The sequence below is a fragment of the Myotis nattereri genome (genome assembly GCF_964212035.1).
Source record: "Myotis nattereri genome assembly, chromosome: 15".
NCBI lineage: Eukaryota > Metazoa > Chordata > Mammalia > Chiroptera > Vespertilionidae > Myotis > Myotis nattereri.
Window position 1 is genome coordinate 53353701 of NC_138090.1, and position 6194 is coordinate 53359894.

A 6194-nucleotide genomic window follows, 5' to 3' on the forward strand; every position below is an offset into this window, starting at 1 on the left:
TTTATGATTTTTCAATTAAAAAATATGTTTTAATTCATTTCAGTGAGTAAGCGAAATCTGTGATGAGAAACAATCATTCATTGGCGGCCTCCTGCATGCCTCCCACTAGGGACTAATCTGGCAGCCAGGCAATGTGCCCTTACTGAGGAATGGAACTGTGATCTCCTTATTCATATGTCAAAGCTCAACCACTGAGCCATGCTGGTAGGGCAATTTAGTAATCTTTTGTTTATTCATTTTTATGATTGTTATTTTAAAGAATATTTTTAATGATTTCAGAGAGGGAGAGATAGGGAAAGAGAAAAACATCAATCATGAGAAAGAATCATTGATTGGCTGCCTTTGGCACGCCCCCTAATGGGGATAGAACCCACAACACAGGCTTGTGCCCCTGACTGAAATCAATCCCAGGACCCTTCAGTCTGCAGGCCAATGCCCTATCCACTGAGTCAAAACAGCTAGGACAATTTGGTAATCTTTCAAACAAGGATTCATCTTTCTTCCTCTGACAATAATGTTTTATATTTATTTTTTGTCTAATATATTAGGAAAGCTTTTGTTATACAACCATCTTGGTTTCATGTGTATCACAAAATTGTTTTTATGGAACAAGTGTACATGTTTAATGAAATTATAACTGTCACTAAAGGTCTTTCTATCTCCCATAATCACCAGAGTACACATAATGAAGATAGAAGTTATCAATGGATTGAACATTGGAAAAACATTAAGCTAGAGTCATATCTTAGTCATCGGACAAGTGAGCTGGCAGAGGAGCATCATAAAAGTGGAAAAGTCTTTGATCAAATGTCCAGTCTCAACATACATCAGGTTATTCCTATTGTGGAGAAGACACACAAAGGAAGTAAATGTGTCCAGTCTTTTCTGCAGGCTTCAAATGATGATGAACAAGAGAATATTCATACTAGGGAGCAAGCTCACAAATGGAATCCGTGTGGGAGAGTCTGCAGTCAATTATTCAATCTAAATAGATGCAAAAAAATCCATAGGGGAGAAGAACCTGATAAATGTAAAGATTTTGGTAAAACATCTTATTGGCCTTCAGGTTATACTCTAAATCAGAGAATTTATACTGGAGAGAAGCCTTACAAATGTAAAGCATGTGCCAAAGCCTTTAAATGTCATTCCTCTCTTATTGTACATAAGGGAATAATTCACACTAAAGCAAAATTTTACAAACTTAGGGAAAATGAAAAAGTCTTTAGTCAGTCCTCAATACATACTCAACATCATAGAAATCATAGGGAAGAAAAGTTTTGTAAATGTTCAGAATGTCACAAAATCTTTAGCCAGACCTCAACCCGTATTTTTCATCAGAGAATTCACACTGGAGAAAATCTTTATAAATGTAGAGAATGTGGCAAATCCTTTAAAAACCATGCAGTTCTTACTAATCATCAGAGTGTTCATACTGAAGATAGGCCTTATAAATGTAGAGAATGTGGTCAAGCATTCCTCCACGCCTCAAACATGATTCGACATAAGAAAGTTCATACTGGAGAGAAACCTCACAAATGTAGAGAATGTGGCAAAGCCTTTACCCGGTCCTCACACCTTACTTGTCATCAGAGAGTTCATTCTGGAGAGAAGCCTTATAAATGTAGAGAATGTGGCAAAGCCTTTAGCCAGTCCTCAGTCCTTACTTACCATCAGAGAGTTCATACTGGAGAGAAGCCTTATAAATGTAGAGAATGTGGCAAAGCCTTTAGATCTTCCTCCTCCCTTAAGGTACATCAGAGAGTTCATACTGGAGATAAGGTTTATAAATGTAGAACATGTGGCAAAGCCTTTGGCCGGTCCTCACACTTTACTTATCATCAGAGAGTTCACTGTGGAGAAAAGCCTTATAAATGTAAAGTGTGTGGCAAAACCTTTAGCTACTCCTCAGATTTTAATCGTCATCAGCTTATTCATACTGGAGAGAAGCCTTATAAATGTAGAGAATGTGGCAAAGCCTTTAGCCGGTTCTCATCCCTTACTAATCATCAGAGCATTCATACTGGAGAGAAGCCTTATAAATGTAGAGAATGTGGCAAAGCCTTTAGCAGGACCTCAAATCTTATTGCACATCAGAAAGTTCACACTGGAGAGAAACCATATAAATGTAGAGAATGTGGGAAAGCCTTTAGCAGGTCTTCAAATCTTATTGCACATCAGAGAATTCATTCAGGAGAGAAGCCTTATACATGTAGAGAATGTGGCAAAGCCTTTGTCAGCTCCTCAGATCTTACTAAGCACCAGAGAGTTCACACTGGAGAGAAGCCTTATAAATGTAGAGAATGTGGCAAATCGTTTGGCAGGTCTGCATCCCTTACTAAGCATCAGAGAGTTCACACTTGAGAGAAGCCTTATAAATGTAGAGGATATAACGGCCTTTCATCACTGTTTCTGCCTTATTGTACAGCAGAGTTCATACTTGAGAGAAGACTTACAGATGTGAGGAGTGTTGTAAGTCCTTTACCAGCTGTGAGAACTTAAAGAACATCACAGAATTGATACTGGCAAGAAGCCTTACGAATGTGAAAAATGTAGAAAAGGTTTTATAAGGCATTTATATCTTACTGTACCTGAGAGACTTTATACTAAAAAGAGAACATACAGATGTAGACAATGGGCTGGAGCCTTTACTCACAGCTCAAAATTCACTGCACATCGGAGATTTTACAGTGGAGGGAAACCTTACACTGTAGAAAATGTGAGAAAGCCTTTAACTTGTGGTCTAACCTGCTCAACATTTTAGGAATCATTCTAAAGCGAAACAGCAATAATATAAAGTTTTTATCTAAGGATTTAAGCTTCAAAGGTTGAAGCTACTTTGAGAGTGATAAATAAGGTCTTATAAATTATCAGGCATATGTTAAAGTGTATATCCTCATATCTCATACAACATTGTATGATTATTACTGGATCGAATTCCCGCAGATATAAAGAATGTGACGAAGCTTACCCATAATGTAAACTTTAACCGACATCAGAATTCATACTGGGGAGAAACAATACAAATGTAACCTCCTAAAGTCTTTAATCAGCATCCGAAGCTTAATTCTCACATTGGAATTCATTCTAGAGCAGTGGTTCTCAACCTGTGGGTCGCGACCCCCTTTGGGGCTCAAACAACCCTTTCACAGGGGTCACCTAAGACCATCAGAAAACACATATATAATTACATATTGTTTTTGTGATTAATAACTGCTTTAATTACGTTCAATTTGTAACAATGATACTGGGGGTCACCACAATATGAGGAACTGTATTAAAGGGTCGTGGCATTAGGAAGGTTGAGAACCACTGTTCTAGAGGGATACCTTAAATCTGAAGAATGTGGGAAATCATATACTTGGACCTACAGCCTCAGTCAGTATCAGGTATTTTAATTGGATACAAATTCTACATTCATGTAATCGGAGGAGGGACTTTTGTTCAAAATGTACAGTTTATAAAACTCCAAGGAATTTATGCCTCAAAGTGACTTTAAAGATGTAAAAACGTTATCTAAGTATATAATTGATTATGGATTTCAAAGTATGACTGAATTCACACTAGATAGACAGCCGAAGTGACTTTCAAGTATTGTTCAAAATTTGAATGTTTATTACACACTGTACTCTCCTGGGGTTCTTGCCTAGCATCAAGAAGGGTTCATGATGCCCTAACCGGTTTGACTCAGTGGATAGAGCGTCAGCCTGCGGACTGAAGGGTCCCGGCTTCTATTCCGGTCAAGGGCATGTACCTGGGTTGCGGGCACATCCCCAGTGGCAGCTGATCGATGTTTCTCTCTCATCGATGTTTCTAACTCTATATCTCCCTTCCTCTCTGTAAAAAATCAATAAAATATATATTTTTTAAAAAAAGTAGATCTTGATATGAACTTGACTGACTGATTGATCCTACAGCACAAGCTCTATAGGATTCAGCTTTAAATTTTGCAGCATCTTCTTTTAGTTCTCTAATTAGGGTTTCTCAATGCACCTGCCACATCTGTTACAGAGGCCTTCCAGGGGAAGAGGCGGTGTCTTGGAGGAAACCGGAGCTCATAGTGTCCCCTAGTGACCAGGTTTCAAATGCTGGGGTTCCAAAGGCAGCCTGACTGAAGCTGGCATGGATAAGCTGGTAGAAGGCATGGATACGCTGGTCTGCATTCCTGCAGTAAGTTGAACTGCATGGCCTTGAGGTAGCACTGTCCAAGTTTCCTCTTGGAGTAGTATTTCTCTTGCTGAGCAATAGTCTGTTCATCTGTTTCTCCAGAAGTTCGGTGCTAAGCTCTGCTAGCCTCTCCTTCATCCTGTGAAAATCAGTTAGCTTGTTTTCCAATAACTTTAGCAGGAAGGAGACTGTTAGTGGACCATGCAAGCGAAGGACCTGGGATTGAAGTCTGGAGGGACAGGAAATCATCTGTTTGTTTTGTTTTGGGAAATCATGTTTTGATCTTGTGAAAAAGTTGACAAATCTTTTGTCAATAGCACATGAAGCAGAACAACCACCTGGCCAACCCATAGACTCAGAAGAAATATTGGAAGTATTGTTGCATTAAGAGAATTTGTTTTTGACCTAGCCAGTTTGGCTCAGTGGATAGAGCGTTGGCCTGGGATCTGAAAAAGCACATGCCCAGGTTGTGAGCTTAATCCCCAGTGTGGGCTTGCAGGAGGAAGCCAATCAATGATTATCTCTCATCATTGATGTTTCTATCCCTCTTCCTTCCTCTCTGACATCAATAAAAATACGTTAAGAAAAAGAAAAAAAAGAATCCATTTTGGGATGGTTTTCTATAACAGATAATGCACTTGAGACTGTTGAGGACTGAAATGTGTCCCCTGAAAAATGGATATTTTGAAGCCCTAACCCCCAATATGTCTGTATTTGTAGATAGGGTGCTTAGGGAGGTCATTAAGATTATATGAGGTCACAAGAGGGGGTGTCCTCATCTGATAGAAGTGTGGTCCTTATGAAAGGAGATCAAATAACCTGTCTGTACATATTCTTGAATTTTTCTATAGATAATATTATCAGGAAAGGACAGTTCAATGTCTTTTTTAAAAAATATATTTTATTGATTTTTCACAGAGAGGAAGGGAGAAGGATAGAGAGTTAGAAACATCAATGAGAGAGAAACATCGATCAGCTGCCTCCTGCACGCCCCCCAGTGGGGATGTGCCTGCAACCAAGGTACATGCCCTTGACCAGAATCGAACCTGGGACCCTTGAGTCCGCAGGCCGACACTCTATCCACTGAGCCAAACTGGTTCGGCAATAAATAATCAATAAAATATAAAAAAATTATCTTTAAAAAAAATAAAAATGATTGCAAGAACACAAAGACTTCAAAGACCACAACTTAAAACCAGGAAATTTTTATCCCTTGAAAAATACATGAATTAAAATCTGTTTCCCACTATGTTGGATGGGACATTATGTCATCAGGTGCCCAACCATGAATGGATATCTGGGTCTGTCTCTGACACCCCCATCCACCTGCTTCCCTAAGTCAAGCTGCCTCTCCCTTCACATGGGGAGACAGGGAGGGTCTGAGAGAGCAGGCTGCCCTTCCCCTCCCCCCTCCTCACTGAGGGTTTAAGGATCCAGGCAAATCGCAGGCAGAAAGTTCTGGTTTCAAACCCAGTCTGCCCGCCTTTTGAGTTCCCTGTAACTTCACTGTGAGAATGTGCTCCGGCTTGTGAAGATCCTGGGAAAGACCCCTCCCTGGAACACCTGCAGCTGAAGGGCAGACCAGCCAGTAGCTCTAAGCACAGCCTCTGGGAGATGGGAAACTTCTGTGTGAATTCCAGGTTCCTCCTCCCTCTTCATGCTTTTGCCACAGCTGCCATTTACTCGCTAGCACCCTAATAAAGGAGCAGCCCCTCTATCTGGGGTGCCTTGTGCCATCAGAGGGCACCTGGCCCTTTCCTCCCTTTAAAGAAGTAAAATAAACGCCCTCCCTCTGCTCCTGTCTCTTCTCTCCCTTGTGAATGCTTTCGCAGCCGCGTCAACAGCCAAAACCCTGACAATGACGTGGGAAACTCCCCCAGGAAGGGCTGTCCCTGTGCGAGGTGGTGCGGGGACCCGGGGCTGCCCCCTCGCTCCTGCCCCGCCCTCCCTCCCTCTGTCCCTGCACAGGCCTGGCCGCCGGGCTCGGCCCCGCCCCCATCGCGGAGTCGCTCAGCTCAGGCTCTGGCCCC